This window comes from Fukomys damarensis, unplaced genomic scaffold (genome assembly GCF_012274545.1).
Source record: "Fukomys damarensis isolate Sample0158 unplaced genomic scaffold, DMR_v1.0_HiC HiC_scaffold_24, whole genome shotgun sequence".
In the NCBI taxonomy this organism is placed as follows: Eukaryota; Metazoa; Chordata; class Mammalia; order Rodentia; family Bathyergidae; genus Fukomys; species Fukomys damarensis.
The window spans coordinates 69,077,045-69,091,791 of record NW_022900936.1 but is presented as its reverse complement, the minus strand read 5'-3'; the positions used below and the strand labels follow the sequence as shown (position 1 = coordinate 69,091,791).

The 14,747-nt window shown below is 46.2% G+C and overlaps 1 protein-coding gene across 1 annotated transcript in view; it reads left to right on the top strand.

The window, feature by feature from the left end:
• The first annotated feature begins 6,859 nt into the window (after positions 1-6,859).
• The window catches only part of Ccr8 (C-C motif chemokine receptor 8), a 23,832-nt gene continuing 15,944 nt past the window's right edge, over positions 6,860-14,747 (top strand). The window contains exon 1 of the mRNA XM_010618346.1: positions 6,860-7,595. The gene's annotated coding sequence lies outside the window, so the exon portion shown is untranslated. The remainder of the gene's footprint in view (positions 7,596-14,747) is intronic.

The window sequence follows — 14,747 nt, the reverse complement described above, 5'->3', positions numbered from 1 at the left end:
AAAAAAAAAAAAAAAAAAAAAAAAAAAAAAAATCCATCAAGATTTCATAGTAGATGGAAATTATACTCCTATAATGTCTACTAGGACTTGTTCAGGGTAATAAGGAAAGAAAGTTGAGGGCTGGGGATTGAGTTCAGTGGTTCTACTGCCTGCCTCATAAGGACCTGAGTTCAATCCCTGGTACAATAAATAAATTAATTAATTAAAAGAAAGTTGAGAGCCCTTGCTCAAACTCTTAATCAGACCACTTTACTGTATCTCGTTTTGAAAGCCTGGGATTGTGGAGTGGCATGAAGAAATTAAATTAATATAGACAGCTAAATTAGATAGAAATTAATACGTAGTCAGAGAGGGCTTGTGCATTCATGCAAGTCAGAGCAAACAAATAAACATAACAGGATTGTGACTGGAGGTGATCTAAAGAGAGCTAGGCTTCAACAGCCAGGCCTGCAAGCCTCCCTAGAAATAGCGTGAAGTTTGAGATTATACTGTAATTGGCCCCACCCGATCCAGTGGGCTCAGGTAGTCATCGGACACATGGGTGGGCAACCAAAACATCTGGACCCATACTCCTCTCCCCTTCCAGGAATGCCTTTCTTCTTTCTAAATAACCCTGCTATGTGACTCGCTTCTCTGTTGGATCAGCATCAGCGAACCATTTATATTTGTTTTTGTTTTTTGGTACCAGGGATTGAACTCAGGACCTTGCATTTTGCTAGGCAGGTGGCGACACTGAGCTAAATCCCCGGCCCTACACTTGTGATCTTACAGGTTAATTGTAGTCTGACTGTACTCACACTGTGTCTTTGCTGTATAATTTAGCCCTGTCAAAGAGCTTTGGCCACCGCTCACCCTCCACCCCTCCTGAAAATCCAGGAGCTACTCTTCCCATTCTAATAAAACTCTCCTAACTTCCTCCTCCTTTGGTTTTTGACTTCATTCTCAATGCTGTGAGACCATGAACTCTGTATATGAGGCATTTAACAGGTTGGGAGTTGTTTTTCCATATCAAGATCATCACGAAAACAAGCCAGTGATTGGATGTGAGGGAAAGAAAGCTTCTAGGATAAAAGGGAAGGAGCTGATAAATAGCAAGTTTTTCTCTGTCAAGCACTGTCCTAGGCACACTGTCTATAATATAGCACCCTCAGTTAGGCATTATTATTTCCATCTTCAGTTGAAGAAATGAGGGGAAAAGAGGGAGTCCTAGAACACACAGCTGGGAAGGGGCCAAGTCAGGATTTGAAACTCATGATTCCAACACAGATGGAAAATAGGAAGAGAGACTTTGCGGAAAAAGAATGTAGGGAGACTCCAATGGCCGTTTCCCTCTCGATGAGTCAAAAGCCATATGCTAGGAGGTTTTAAAAGAAGGAAAGTCTTTACTTTCTCTCTCTGGTTTTTTGTTTGTTTGTTTTGTCCCAGGGATGGAACTCAGGACCTTGTGCTTTTGAGGCAGGCATGGTGCCTATGAGCTACATCCCGGCCCACTTTCCTTAAAAGGAAGACCTTTTAAGAGGACAAAAGATCAGGCATAGACAGGAGAAAGTTGGAAAGGAGTAAACACAGACAAAGTGATGTTGGTGACTGCTTCCTTCTCCCCTCCTGTTGACATTTAACATCCCATATTGTTCTATCCCAAGCTTGTTCACAGAATCTGTTCAACAATGGCAAAAAGCATTTCCCCTCTAAAATGGCAGATAACAGGATCTGGAAAGAATGCTAGGTGTATTTGGGGTAAAATAATTTTAGGCATTGTTCAACTGTCTTTTTCAAAACTAAGAGCAGAAGGTCCTGAGTTCACTCCCCAGTACCAAAAAGGGGGGGTGCTCCCTATCCCTACATGAGGTACAGACCCCCCCAATAAATCTGGAAAGAATGCTAGGTGTATTTGGGGTAAAATAATTTTAGGCATTGTTCAACTGTCTTTTTCAAAACTAAGAGCAGAAGGTCCTGAGTTCACTCCCCAGTACCAAAAAGGGGGGGTGCTCCCTATCCCTACATGAGGTACAGACCCCCCCCCAATAAAAAGAACCTATCAATGAGAAGAAAGGAAAATGGATGAGTCACAAACTTTAATTATAAAAGTTTCTATTTAGCTCTTGGAAATACATAGGCACGTTAAGTTAATTACGTAAATGCCTTTGCATTGCTTGCTGATATTCTGGAGGGATGGCCTCAAGAAATAGAAACAGTATCAGAACTCCTGTGTCCCTATCACTGGCCAGAATTTGTAATATCCTTGAAGCCCAAGGAGGCAAATCTTTTGATATTTTGAAGAAGTCATTTAGACTTTTTAAGTGTTCACTGTTAGATCAATTGTCAAGGTGTTGTAAACTGTAAGCTCAGTTTTACCCATGAGAGTGGATGAAAGGTCTGTTTCCTTGGAACCAGTATGCATAGTTCAAGTGTGTGTTGAGTTCCACAAATAAGTTAGCATTTGTTGAAATAGGCATTCAGCAGCATGGCTATAACTCCTGGGCTGTGGCATATCTCCATCTGGTGCAATTATTGGCTGTGAACTAGGCAATATGTTGCCGTATTTTTAAAAAGTGTGTTGCGTTAATATGAGTTCTTCTAAAAGGCAAATTAAATCTATAAATGATCACATATGAAAATGGGTCGTCATCCTTCCCTGGGAGCCCAGTTTGGATCAGATTATTTCTAAACCTCAATATGCTGAGGCTGGAGTCTTAAGGTGCGTTGCAGACCAAAGCAAGTAGCATGTGTGAGGCCCTGAGTTCAATCCCCAGTGCCACAGAAAACATCTATAGCAAAAGTGCCCCCTTTATTTCAAAACAAGCTGTCATTTGTACCCTTACTATTTTTTTTATATGTATATACCGGGGATTGAACTCAGGACCTTGCACTTGCGAGGCAGGCAGTGGAACCATTGAGCTAAATCCCCAACCCCCTTACTATTCATTTTGTTTTGTTTTTGATATAGTCTCACTAAGTTGTTCAAGATGGCATCAAACTCCTGGATTCAAGGGATCCTCCTGCCTCAGCCTCCCAAGCATCTGGGACTACAGATATGTGCCACTGTGCCCAGCAAAGCCATCTACCACTGAGCAACCTCCCCAGCCCTGCTCCCTTAAGTAATTAATGATATTTAATGGTAACCACCACTGCTGTGCATTTGACTTTGGTACATATGTCACACATCGCCAGCCAAATTCACCCACTCACCAGGTGTTGGTTGGGTACCTATTGCATGCCCTACTGGTGCTCAAGACTGCTTGCAAAGATGCATAGGGCAATATCTCTGCCCTTACCCATGGTCTGTTTGCCTTCCAGTCTTCCAGGCTGCAAGAAGAGACAGTGCTGAGCTTTAGGCAAAAGGAAGCTATGAGAAGGACATAGGAATGACCTGCCTCACCCAGTCCAAGGAGCTGTGGCCCTCTCTCCAGGTGCCAGGGCAGCACATCAGGCCAGGCAGCTGATCAGCCCACACAGCCCCCCTAGTGGATGGCTTTTGGCTTCACGACTCCACTGTGGTTGTTAAAATGCATGACAAAGGGGCAGGAGCAGTAGGCAGGGACCGCCAGCCTCTGGGTCACTGTTTTGTGGCAAGCTGGTGGCCGAAATTACTTGGTGCTATCCTGCCTGGTTCAGACGGCGACCTGCTGCCACCGGCTGGGTGTGGCCCTGGGCAAGTGAGTTGCTTCTCTGAGCCCAAGTCTTCTTGTTACAATCAGGGTCCTGAGGCAGGCACGGCACGACTGATGTGAGAATCAGTAATGACACACGTAAAACATTTGCACAGTGCCAACAGGATAATGACAGAAACCAAAGTCCAGGAGGCACAGAGGAAGGGACATTCTCTTCCTAAGTATCTTGGATGCATTTCCTGGGAGGCGATGCCAGGAGAGGACAAGCTGCAAGTGGTTCAGAGGAGCCAGCTCCGGCCAGAGGAGGTGCAGCTGTCTCCTCTGCATTCCCCTCCCTCTCTGGGGTCCTCTCCATCCCATGCCAACCTACTCCCTTAGCAAGGACTCCTGAGTGACACTGACCTTCCGTTCCCCTCCCTCTGATTTCCACTACTGGATATTAAATCCAGGCCTTGCACATTCTAGACAAGAACCTTACCCTTGAGCTACATCTCTAGACCTTCTCCTTTGAAGACAGAGTGTTGCTAAGTTGCCCAGGTGGGCCTTGAACTTTCAATCCTCCTGCTGTAGCCTATGGACTAGCTGGGGTTACAGTCGTGTGCCACCATGCCCAGCCACACAGTGACCTCTATTCCAGTGTATGAGGCAGTCTCCCTCTCCTCTCCTAAAGGTCCTTTTTACTATGCTTAGGAAAAGAATAAAATAAAATCCAAGTCTATGGAATGAATTTAATTCTACCCCTCAGCCAAAGTCACATGCTAGAGGCCTAATCCACAATTTGCTGTATTTAGAGATAGGATTTTTAAGGAGGCTGTGTGGTCATACAGCTGTACTGGACAGGAAAACAGAGACACCAGGTATGTGAGTTGTACAAAGGCTGTGCAAGGACAGAGAGAGAGAGAGAGAGAGAGAGAGAGAGAGAGAGCCACCCACGGGCCAAGGAGACAGGAGAAACCAAACCTGGTGACACCTTCCCTTGGGCTTCTGGCCTCCAGGACCATGAGAAATAGCTTGCTACTTGAAAATTACCCAGTGTGGTAATTCTTTACGGGAACCAAAGCAACTAAGACACTCAGTTTAAGGTCAGTGCCTCTGGGTGAAGTTCCTATAGCTACGGTCGGGTGACTATTCATTTAGCTTACTGCACGCAGCAAGGCTGGACACCGCCCCAGGTCCCGTGGATGGATGCATGAAGCAGGGTCACATGCTCGTGAGAAGAAGGACAAGTCTCTGACTGGCTGCCATAGTGGTTTCCTCTGGAGGCAGAGGGGGGAAGTGAGCTGGATTCATCATCAGTAAAGATGCAACGACATGCTAATGGGGTGGGGAGTGGGCCCTTCTGTGCCTGATGAGTGGCTCCAGATGTGGCCACATCTGTCCTTGCAGCCTGGGTGTTGCTGATGTTCAGGTGGGGCGTCACTGTGCAGCCACAGGCAAGCGTGTGCTCTGTGTTCTTCCCGTCCTGGGGACTCCTGCATGGTACAGCCACCCTTGGGGACAGTGAGGGTGACGGTCACAGGCACAGATGCCACTCCCACCACAGCCTCCAGAGCGCCCCAGGCACTGGGAGTTTTAATTTTCAACTGTACTTCAGGGGAGGAAGATGAGGCAGTTAGAAGGGTAACTGGAGGCCACTCCACTAGCAGATTGGTGAGGAGGCTACTTTCTAAGCCGGAGAGGATGCCTCCAAGGCCTGTAGACTTGGGCGATGCCACCTGTCCCTGGGAAAGGCTTTCCCCTCGCCCTGGGAGGCAGCTCCAGCTGGGGACCTGGGGAAGGGGTAGGGAGAGGCAAGAACCGTGGGCTCCCCCTTGTGCTTCATCGAGTGAACTGCTACCCAGGCCTGGGCTGAGGTGGGTGGGGGCAGCCTGTTGCCCTCAGAAGCAACAAAAACAGGTGCCAGGGATGGAGCATCTACTGAAGTCAAGCCCTGTGCCCGAAAGTGCCAGGAACTAATATGACCTTCTACCTGTCGGCCTGGAAGCTGAGTTTCTGTTCTCAGCTCTGCTAGAGATGAGAGAGCAGAGGTGAAATCAGAGTTTACCCCAGCCATGAAGGAAACCAGTGTGGCGAATCCTCAAAACACTAAAAACAGAAATTACTTTTGATCCAGCTCTCGTCTAGGTTATCTTCCCAAAACAGTTACAATCCTCATATCGCAAGGACCTGTGCATACCCATGTCTATACCAGCACTGTTCATAAGAGCTAGATCTTGGAAACAGCACATGTGTCCATTGGCTGAGGAATGGAGAAGGACAGTGTGGTATTTACACACAGTGGAGTACTATGTTGCCACAAAGAAAGACAAATTTGAGGCATCTGTAGGTAAATGGATGCAACTGGAGAGCATAATTCTAAGGGGAGTAGGTCAGACACAGCTCGAATAGTGTATGATTTCTCTTACATGAGAAACGCACACACAAATAAGGAGCAAAATAGAAAACAGATAAATAGGAAGTGGGGAGACATTTAAATGCTTCCCTAAATTACATCTTCTCTCGTTTCACAAATATTTTACTACATATGTGAATTTGTTTCATTTATACTACTAGTTTATCTTAATTCTTGAAAAGAAAGTTATGTGTTATTACCCATTGTTTCTTTTCTGTAAGAAATTTTTTGGTCTATGTCTTGTACTCTGAGTAACTATTTTAAAGATAATGATGAACAGTGTAATAACTACTGTTGTTCTCTTATTATTTTGTTATAGAGTTCGTCTTATCTTTTCATTGAAAAATAGTCAGAATCTGACACCGGGCTTTCAAATCTGTTTGTTTGTTTTTTGACACAGCGTCTCACTATGTAGCCCAGGCTGGTCCCAAACTCATAGTGATCCTCCTGCCTCAGCCTCCCGAGTGCTGGGATTACAGGCATGCGCCACCATGCCCGTTTTTCAAACCTTTTAAAACCAGGGACAGACATTGCTTCTCGGCCTTTTGGCTAAAATCAAGTGTAAACCAGGGACAGGAAGGCTGAAGACCTTTCCCAAAATTACACAGCCCGGAGGTGGAGCCGCACCCTTAACCTGCATGTACTGAGAAAGCCGACTGCACTTACGCCCCGACCTGCCGCAGCAGGACTCAGGGGCTAGAATCTGCTCTGGCCTCTTTCAATCGTCCTTGCACCGAGTCTCACACAGGAGCCTCCAGCAGGAGATTCATGCACCGAATTCACGCCTCATATACCCAATGCGCATGCGCTAGAAGCCCCGCCTCCCCAGGCCCCTGCCTGGGTGGGACGCTGGCAGAGATGACCGCACTCACTAAGGGACAGGTACTCACAGCTGAGCAGAGGCAATGGAGATTGCAACTTGCAAGAAGGGTTCTGCTGGGTATCGAGGGTGGCAGCGATTCCTCTGAAAGACCCAGAAGTGGAAAGGCCAGAGGTTTTGGTAGTACAGGGATGTAGGAGGCCGTGAGGTCCACAAGCAGGCTCTTCTGTGCCCTGGGAGAGTCCACAGGGCCTGTTCACGTTTTAGGTTAGGAAGTCAGACAGGCAGCCAAGACCTGGGCCTGTGCTCTCTGTGTTTACCACCGGAGGCCCAGATGAGAGAAACGCTGGCAGCCGCCATCTTGGGAGGCCCTTGAAGCTAGCTTTTCACAGAGCGGGGCCTTCCTGAGGCAGGCATTGGAGATCCCGCACGGTGGGAGACCAGGCCACAAAAAAATACCCGCTCTGGTGACAACTGGGCTGGAGGAACAGTCAGAATGACCTTCCGAAATCGGCACACAGGGCCTCCAAGGACCTGCGAGAACCTCCGCTTTCTTGATTCGCACCAGCCTTCCCCCACCAGCCTCGACTCCCACAGGGTCGTTTGTTAGGAACAGTAGGCCCTGCTGGGTTCCAAGAATGACTTCATCTGGAGTTCCCCTTTGAGAGAGTGTGGAGTCCTATGCAGCACAACCTTTCGTCACGAACCGCATGTACAACAAAGGTTCACTTAGATGGTATCTCCTGCTGATGTGGCAGCCAGCTCCCTTTGTGTAAGTACGCTCCATGATGTTCCCACAGTGACAGAGTCGTTTTGTGGCACGTTTCTCAGGAGGCACCCCATCACCGGGCCTCCCCTGACTGTACACTGTGTTTTGTTCTCATAGTGAGTAGAGCTCTCTACGTGGGTTACCTGAGCGTGGAAATTGACAGCTGTTTGAAAAATGATTTTTAGTCGTTTGTTTAACCCTCCCCACAACTGTGCATGAGAAGTAAGTTCTGGCGGGCTGGGTGCTCTGCACATGACAAGGAGTGACCATGATCTCCCCTGGAGTCTGTCCAGCGCTGTACAGCTGGAGAGTTAGCCTCTGGGAGCCCGATTACCCAGTTCCAGTAGATACATAAGATTCTTATAGACATACACAAGGGCACTGAGCTGGGGTGCAGGATTTCGACTTCAAAGACTGGTCGGAGGAGAGAGGGGGGCATTTTCAGTAATATAAGCAATAAGAATGTCTTAAGGCCCCTGTCCTGGTACAGAGAACCGATGGTATTGGATAACAACCTTAAGGTACCCTTTTAAATAAATAGTCGATCGGGGGAAAAAATGGTAAGGGAAATCCTCAGAAACCAGAGTACAGATCCCGAGAGGTGAGACTGAGCCAAAGCCATGCTCTGCCCCAAGCCTGGTTCACAGGTCATGTGCCTGCAGCCAGTGTCCAGGGTCTGGTGGAGCTCTGCCTGGATCCGCACAGACCATCACCTTCACAGGCCCAGCCCCTTGGTGAACGAGCAAAGAGCCTGCCCCTACACAGAAGGGAAATCGCCTGGCAGCGTTGGTATTGGCCTCAGTTCCGGCGAGAAAAAGCAAAGAAAACTGTTCCCCCGAGCTTCCCACTCTAAGCCTGTGTTCAGGAGGCCGGGCGGACTCAGACTGTGTGAGGGAGGGGCCAGAACACCAAGGGCACACACAGGCCAGAAGGTCCCAGAGCTCTGGCTGAAGGAAAGGTGAGGGGCCCTTCCCTGGGAGGGACGGGCTTTCTGGTTGTGCCCCACAGAGTAGCTTCTTTGGCATCAGGGCCTGCTTATCTCCTTCCCTACAGAAGCTGAGGCAAAGCCCGCATGGCTGTGCTGTATTGTAACGAGCAAATCAAGGGACACCAAGAGAAGCAGGGCAGGGAAGAAGGTGAATGCAGATCTGGCTGCAGCCACAGAGAGAATGCAAGCAGGGCCCAGGGCTGAGCTGTCTTGGGGAGGCACAGAAGTTGGATTAGTATAGGATCCTAGCAAGGAGAGATGGCCCCCTTGGGGTAATTCAGTGGTGATTTATAAGGGGCTGTGTACAAGCACCGGCAGGTGGGGCAACTCTAAAGACTAGTACAAAGGGCCTAGGCCCACAGTAGTCACCTTGTTACCACCACACAAAATGGGCACTTGCCACCTTGAGCACTGAAGGACAAAGGGAAGGTGAGGCTTTCAGAAAGGAAAGCAGAGTCACCTACAACAGATGACTTGAGAGCTTGTTTGGATTTCTAGCAGAGGAGCGCAGCTACTCCCATACCCCTGGGCCAAGGAACAGGTCCTCCTCTATGCCGGGTGGTTGTCGTTTTTTGACTGAGCATTTGTGGCCAGAGGCACCTGGAGTAGTGGGGGAGGAAGGGGACACCTGCCTGACCAGCCAGATCAGACGAATCCATCCTGGCGATCAATGGGGCAACGGGGCGACAGGTGTTGCAGTCAGATTGCCCTCACATCCCTCCCCCTTCCTTGTACTTCCCAGGCAGGTGTGGTGCCACTGAGCCAAATCCCCAGCCCTCGGATAACTTGAGAGAGCAAGGATCTTGGGGAAGAACCCTGTCAGGCTGTGCCAAGGGGCCCAGGGGGTTAAACTCCTGAAGGAGTTCACATAGGTCAGCTGGGAAAATAGATCCACACAGGCAGAGAACAAGGTAAGAAGACAGGAAGGGGCCAGGGATTTAGCTCAGTGATTCTGGCACCTGCCTTGCAAGCTCAAGGACCTGAGTTCGATCTCCAGTACCGAAAAAAAAAAAAAAAAAGACAGGGAAAGATGCAGTACAGGAAAACAACAGCTGGGAAAGATGAAAGCATGTAGGAGATGTACTCTGCAGAACTTAGTCTCAGAAGACAAGTGCAGGAGGCAGACTCGGGGGTCCCCTTGTGATCCCCAGCCCTCTGTCATCTCCAGTTGAGAGTGGGCAGGAGCTATGCATACAGAGAAGGTAACAGTGGCGCCCTTTCCATCCGTTGTGTGGAGGAGCTGGTTAGACTCTTGCTAGACTCTTTCCCCCACCAGGCTGGGATAGGATCACAGCTGGAAACTCACCACACTATGACCTTGAGAGAAGCCTGGAGACATGGGAGAAAGTGAGAATTGATTTGCGTCTTAACTTCAGAAACGTGAAAAGTGGTTTGCCTCCTGGTACAGAAGGGACAGAGGGAATGGACAAAAACTCTAGAGGCACCTCTAGTGATTTAGAGCCATGGCACAGTCAAAATATTGAAAGGGTGAAAGAGCCCTATTTGGCAGAAGATGTAAAGAGAGGCCGAAGGTGTTTAGCCAAGACACAGCCAAGGCCAAGGGCACAGCACCCTCCACTCTCTGGTATGAAAGGCGAAGTGCAGCAGCTGGTACACCTCCAAAAGAAAGACCGCTCCTTTTCTGCCACGCAACTGCAGTGTCCACAGTGGACTGCCATCGTGGGGAAAAAATGATTTAAAAAGCCCCAATCTTCTCAACTCTGAAAATCTCTCCAAAAAGGTGCCAGAGGAAGGAAACCATTTTATTATTAAATAAGCATCAATGCAGAATGTAATCCATTAAGAGATTACAGTGGTTGCTGGGCGTGGTGGCGCATGCCTGTAATTCCAGCACTCAGGAGGCTAAGGCAGGAGGATCGCTGTGAGTTCGAGACCAGCTGACACTACATAGTGAGTTCCAGGTCAGTCTCACCTACGTAGTGAGACCCTGTCTCAAAAAAAAAAAAAAAAAAAAAAAAAAGAGAGAGATTACAGTGGTGAGACTGCTAGGAGGAAGGCTCGTGCCTTGCCATGGCTTCTAGAGTCACGGTGCCTTGGACATGAGGTTCTACTTTTCCACAGGAATTGGAAGGCAGAGGCTTTCCTCCTTGATGTTTGACAGGTCCTTGAAGAATTCTTCCTGAGATGTCAGGCTGGTGAAGGGCTTATGTCGTTGTTGCAAAGATTTACATAGTCATCATATGGACTGGGGAATTCTTTTCCAGGTCTGAGAATCTTTTGGAGACCTTTTATAAGGTGGCACTATTGGTGTGCCATTCTGGCCTGGATGTTTGTGACTGCACGCCCATAGTCCCAGAACTTGGGAGGCTGAGGCAGGAGGATCATCATGAGTTTGAGGACATCCTAGGCTACATAGTGAATTCAAGGCCAGCCTGAACTCCATAGTGAGACCCTGTCTCAATAAAACCAAACCAAACCACCAAAAGTCCACTGCTTCTAAAGACAGGTCAGGGCCCAGTGTTTGAGGTGATACATTACTACACAGGAAATAGTATAAGTCACCCCATTGCCAAAGAGCTTGTTTTGCAAAAGGTTCTTTTTGCCTCTTCTGTGCTAACAAAAGAGATCTTTTCTTGCCTTGTCATTTACAATTAGTCTTCTTGACTGTATTGCACTGTCTCTTCTTGTAGAGATGGATTGTGCCTGTATGTAGCATTTGATATAAACAGACAAAAAGGAAATTGGTTCATTTAAGGAATTCTAACATTGCGTGCGCATGTAAGTAGAAACTGGGACTAGACTTAAAATTCCATATTTACCTCTAACCAGGTTAATGTGAAATCTAAGTAGAACCGGTTTTTAAAAACAGCTCTTCTCAAAAGCTGGGCGTGGTGGCGCACACCTGTAATCCCAGCACTCAGGAGGCTGAGGCAGGAGGATTGCTGTGAGTTTGAGACCAGCCTGCGCTACATAGTGACTTCCAGGTCAATCTCAACTACATAGTGAGACCCTGTCTCAAAAAACCAAAAATAAATAAATAAATAAAATAAAAATAGCTCTTCTTTCTCCCAGCACCACTTGCCTGACTCTGCAGAGTGAGTGGCCACTGGGGCAGTGACATTGACTTCTGGGAACACAGCGAAAAGGACAGGGAAAGACATTCTGAAACAGAGAGGACGGAAGTCTCCTACCTCACTTTCACCAGGGAAATTTAAGCATCTTTCCTTATTTTTGTATTGACCTTTGCAGCACTGTTAAATATACTTTTGATATTCTATCTGTCTATCTATCTTCTATCTATTATGTATCTATATCTGTCTTTTATGAGACAGTGTCTTGCTATGTAGTATAGGTTGGTCTTGAACTTATGACGATACCCCTGTCTCAGCCTCCCAAGTGCTGAGGTTACAGTTACGTGCCATCGTGCTAGTTATTTTTGTGTATTTATTTTAACTTGAAAGTTGATAACATATTATTTATGAACTTCTAAGTTCCATGAATATTTTAAACCTTGACTTTATATTATGAAAAAAATTTGTATATTATTGAAAATTTCATGATCTGGGGTTGTGGCTAGGTGGACTACTTGCCTAGCATGTGTGAAGTCCTGTGTTTGTTTGATCCTCAACACCACCAAAGAAACAACAACAAAGCCAAAAAACCAAGACCTCAGGCCAAAATGACAGAAAAGAAAAAAATTTTAATAATGCCATTTTAATACATCATTCAGAAGTCTTTAAATCTGTGCAACTGCTTCCTTACTTTGGACTTTGGGTTGATTTCATTTTTTTTTTCTTTTGTAGCTAATGTAAAATATATTTAAATCCATATGTTGGAATATGTTACAGTATTTTCTGGAGCTCCTTAGGTGTGAAATTAACCAATCAAAGTTCATGTATGTTTCCAGCATCCCTGGGCTCTCTGTCAAAATGCTTTCAGAGAGGTTGCCACACTTTGGCTTCTAAAGACCTGAGACTGATACAAGCAAGGCTTGGTGTTGGGCAGGGTCCACCATCTGACTAGGAGAAGCACCAAGCAGGAAAAAGACAAACAGAGGAAGAATATTATCAGGGATATTGGCGCAAAGATATAAAATGCCATTTTTACAAAGGTTAAATAGCAATTCCATATGGTTCAACTTAATAATATGTTACACAGAATATTTTGCAGAGCCAAGAGATACGAGCCTTCACATTGAAAATGTCAAATGAATAAAAAAAGTTCAGATAAAAAGAGGCTGGCCTAGGGCCCCGATCCACCGCAGGAAAGAGAACCACGCCTGCTCCCGACCCAGCAGCCATCACTCAAGCGCCAGGAAGGTAGCTGCGTGGGCACCCCTGAACCCCCATAAGCCCCCCCCCACTCTCAGACCTGCTGACTGTGCAAGTCTTTGGACCCACTCTGCAAAGACAGAGGTGGTCATCAAGGGTATTTTTCTGAGTTCCCAACTTTGAACATCTTTAAAGAAAGGGCGTGGGAAACCCGTAATAGAACATTGTGGAGTTCAACCATTCAGAAGGATGGGGAACTCAATCTGGGCCTTGCAGCCCGAGGTCAGTCAGCGTCATGGGGTTCAGCAATCAGCTAACTGAGATCAGGGGTCTTGCATCCTCGCTCTGTCTGAGCCATTAAATGGTAAATATACTATATTGAAAAGTTTGTTCACTGCAGACATGTTCTGGACTGCTTCTTGATTTCAATTTAATTCAAATGATTTAAGGGTGATAGACTAGTGACTACCACAGGTGATCAGTGTCCAAGTTGTGCTTGATCTCAATGTGTTGCTGATTGTATCAGTTGGGGTAAAGCATTGCTGTTGATCTGATGAGCTGTTTTCTCTAATGTTATGAAGATGAGAATGTCTGTGGGTCGTTAGAGACACAGAAGCTAGGGTGAAACTATATCAGGAAGATTTGGGTGATAATCCAGAGATTAGACGAAGGACAGTCTGACAACAAAAATAAAAATGAGAAAACACTTAAGCAAGACACAAGGACAGACTTCCAGTTCACCAATGGCAAACAGTAGGGCAAATGAGGATGAAAAGGCCGATAGTGAACCACCAGGACACCCTGAACTCAAAGCACAGGAAGTAACAAAACAGATTAGTCAGGCTCTAGAAAAATTCAAAACAGAAATAATTTCCCAGATAACCATAGAGATAGTGAGCAAAATGGAAGTAGTGATTCAAGACTCTAGAGCAGAAACTGACAAAAAAATAGATGAGCTCAGGACCATGATAGAAGCCATGAAGGCCCAACATAAGAAAGAAATGGAAAAAATAAACGTCCAACATAGGAAAGAAATGGAATCCATAAAACAGATTCAAACAGATATCCAGGAGATTAAACACTCTATTGAAAGTGTATGCAACAGAATAAAAGAATGTGAAGATAGGCTTTCAGATATAGAAGATAAGATTGCAGTCAGTGACCATGAAAAGAGAGGTCTCTTAAAAACAGTAAGAGATCATGAGAAATCGATCCAACAACTCCTAGATGATGCAAAGAAGAATAACATAAGACTGATAGGAATACATGAAGTAGCACGAGAAAATACAAATGACTTTAAAAAGCTGTTCGCAGAATTAATGACAGAAAACTTCCCAAACAGAGGGGAAGAATTTGACATTCAGATAACTGAGGCATATAGGACCCCAACTAGCTACAATCAAAAAAAATCTACACCTAGACATATAATAATCAAGATCCCAGAAACCCAACAGAAGAACAAAATACTACAAGCAGTAAGAGAAAAGAAACAAATCACATACAAAGGAAAGCCCATCAGAATCACAGCAGACTTTTCAACACAAACCCTTGGGGCAAGGAGAGCCTGGAATGAGATAGTTCAAGTACTAAAAGAGAACCACCTCCAACCTAGACTGATGTATCCAGCAAAACTCTCTTTCAAAATGGAGGGGGAAATAAGACACTTCCACGACAAAGAACACCTGAGAAACTACATGAATACCAAACCAGCACTACAAGCAATTCTAAACAAGATCCTAGAAAAAGACAATGAAGGCAACACCATGAGGCCCAACAGAGCAAATCAAATAGGCAAGGGAAGAAATTAAAAGGAGAAGGTGAAAAAGCAAAAAGAGTCAAGAAAAGGCCAATAACATGTCACTAATAAGTCAGCACATATCAGTTATAACCAGCAATGTCAATGGCCTCAACTCACCAATCAAGAGAAATAGACTG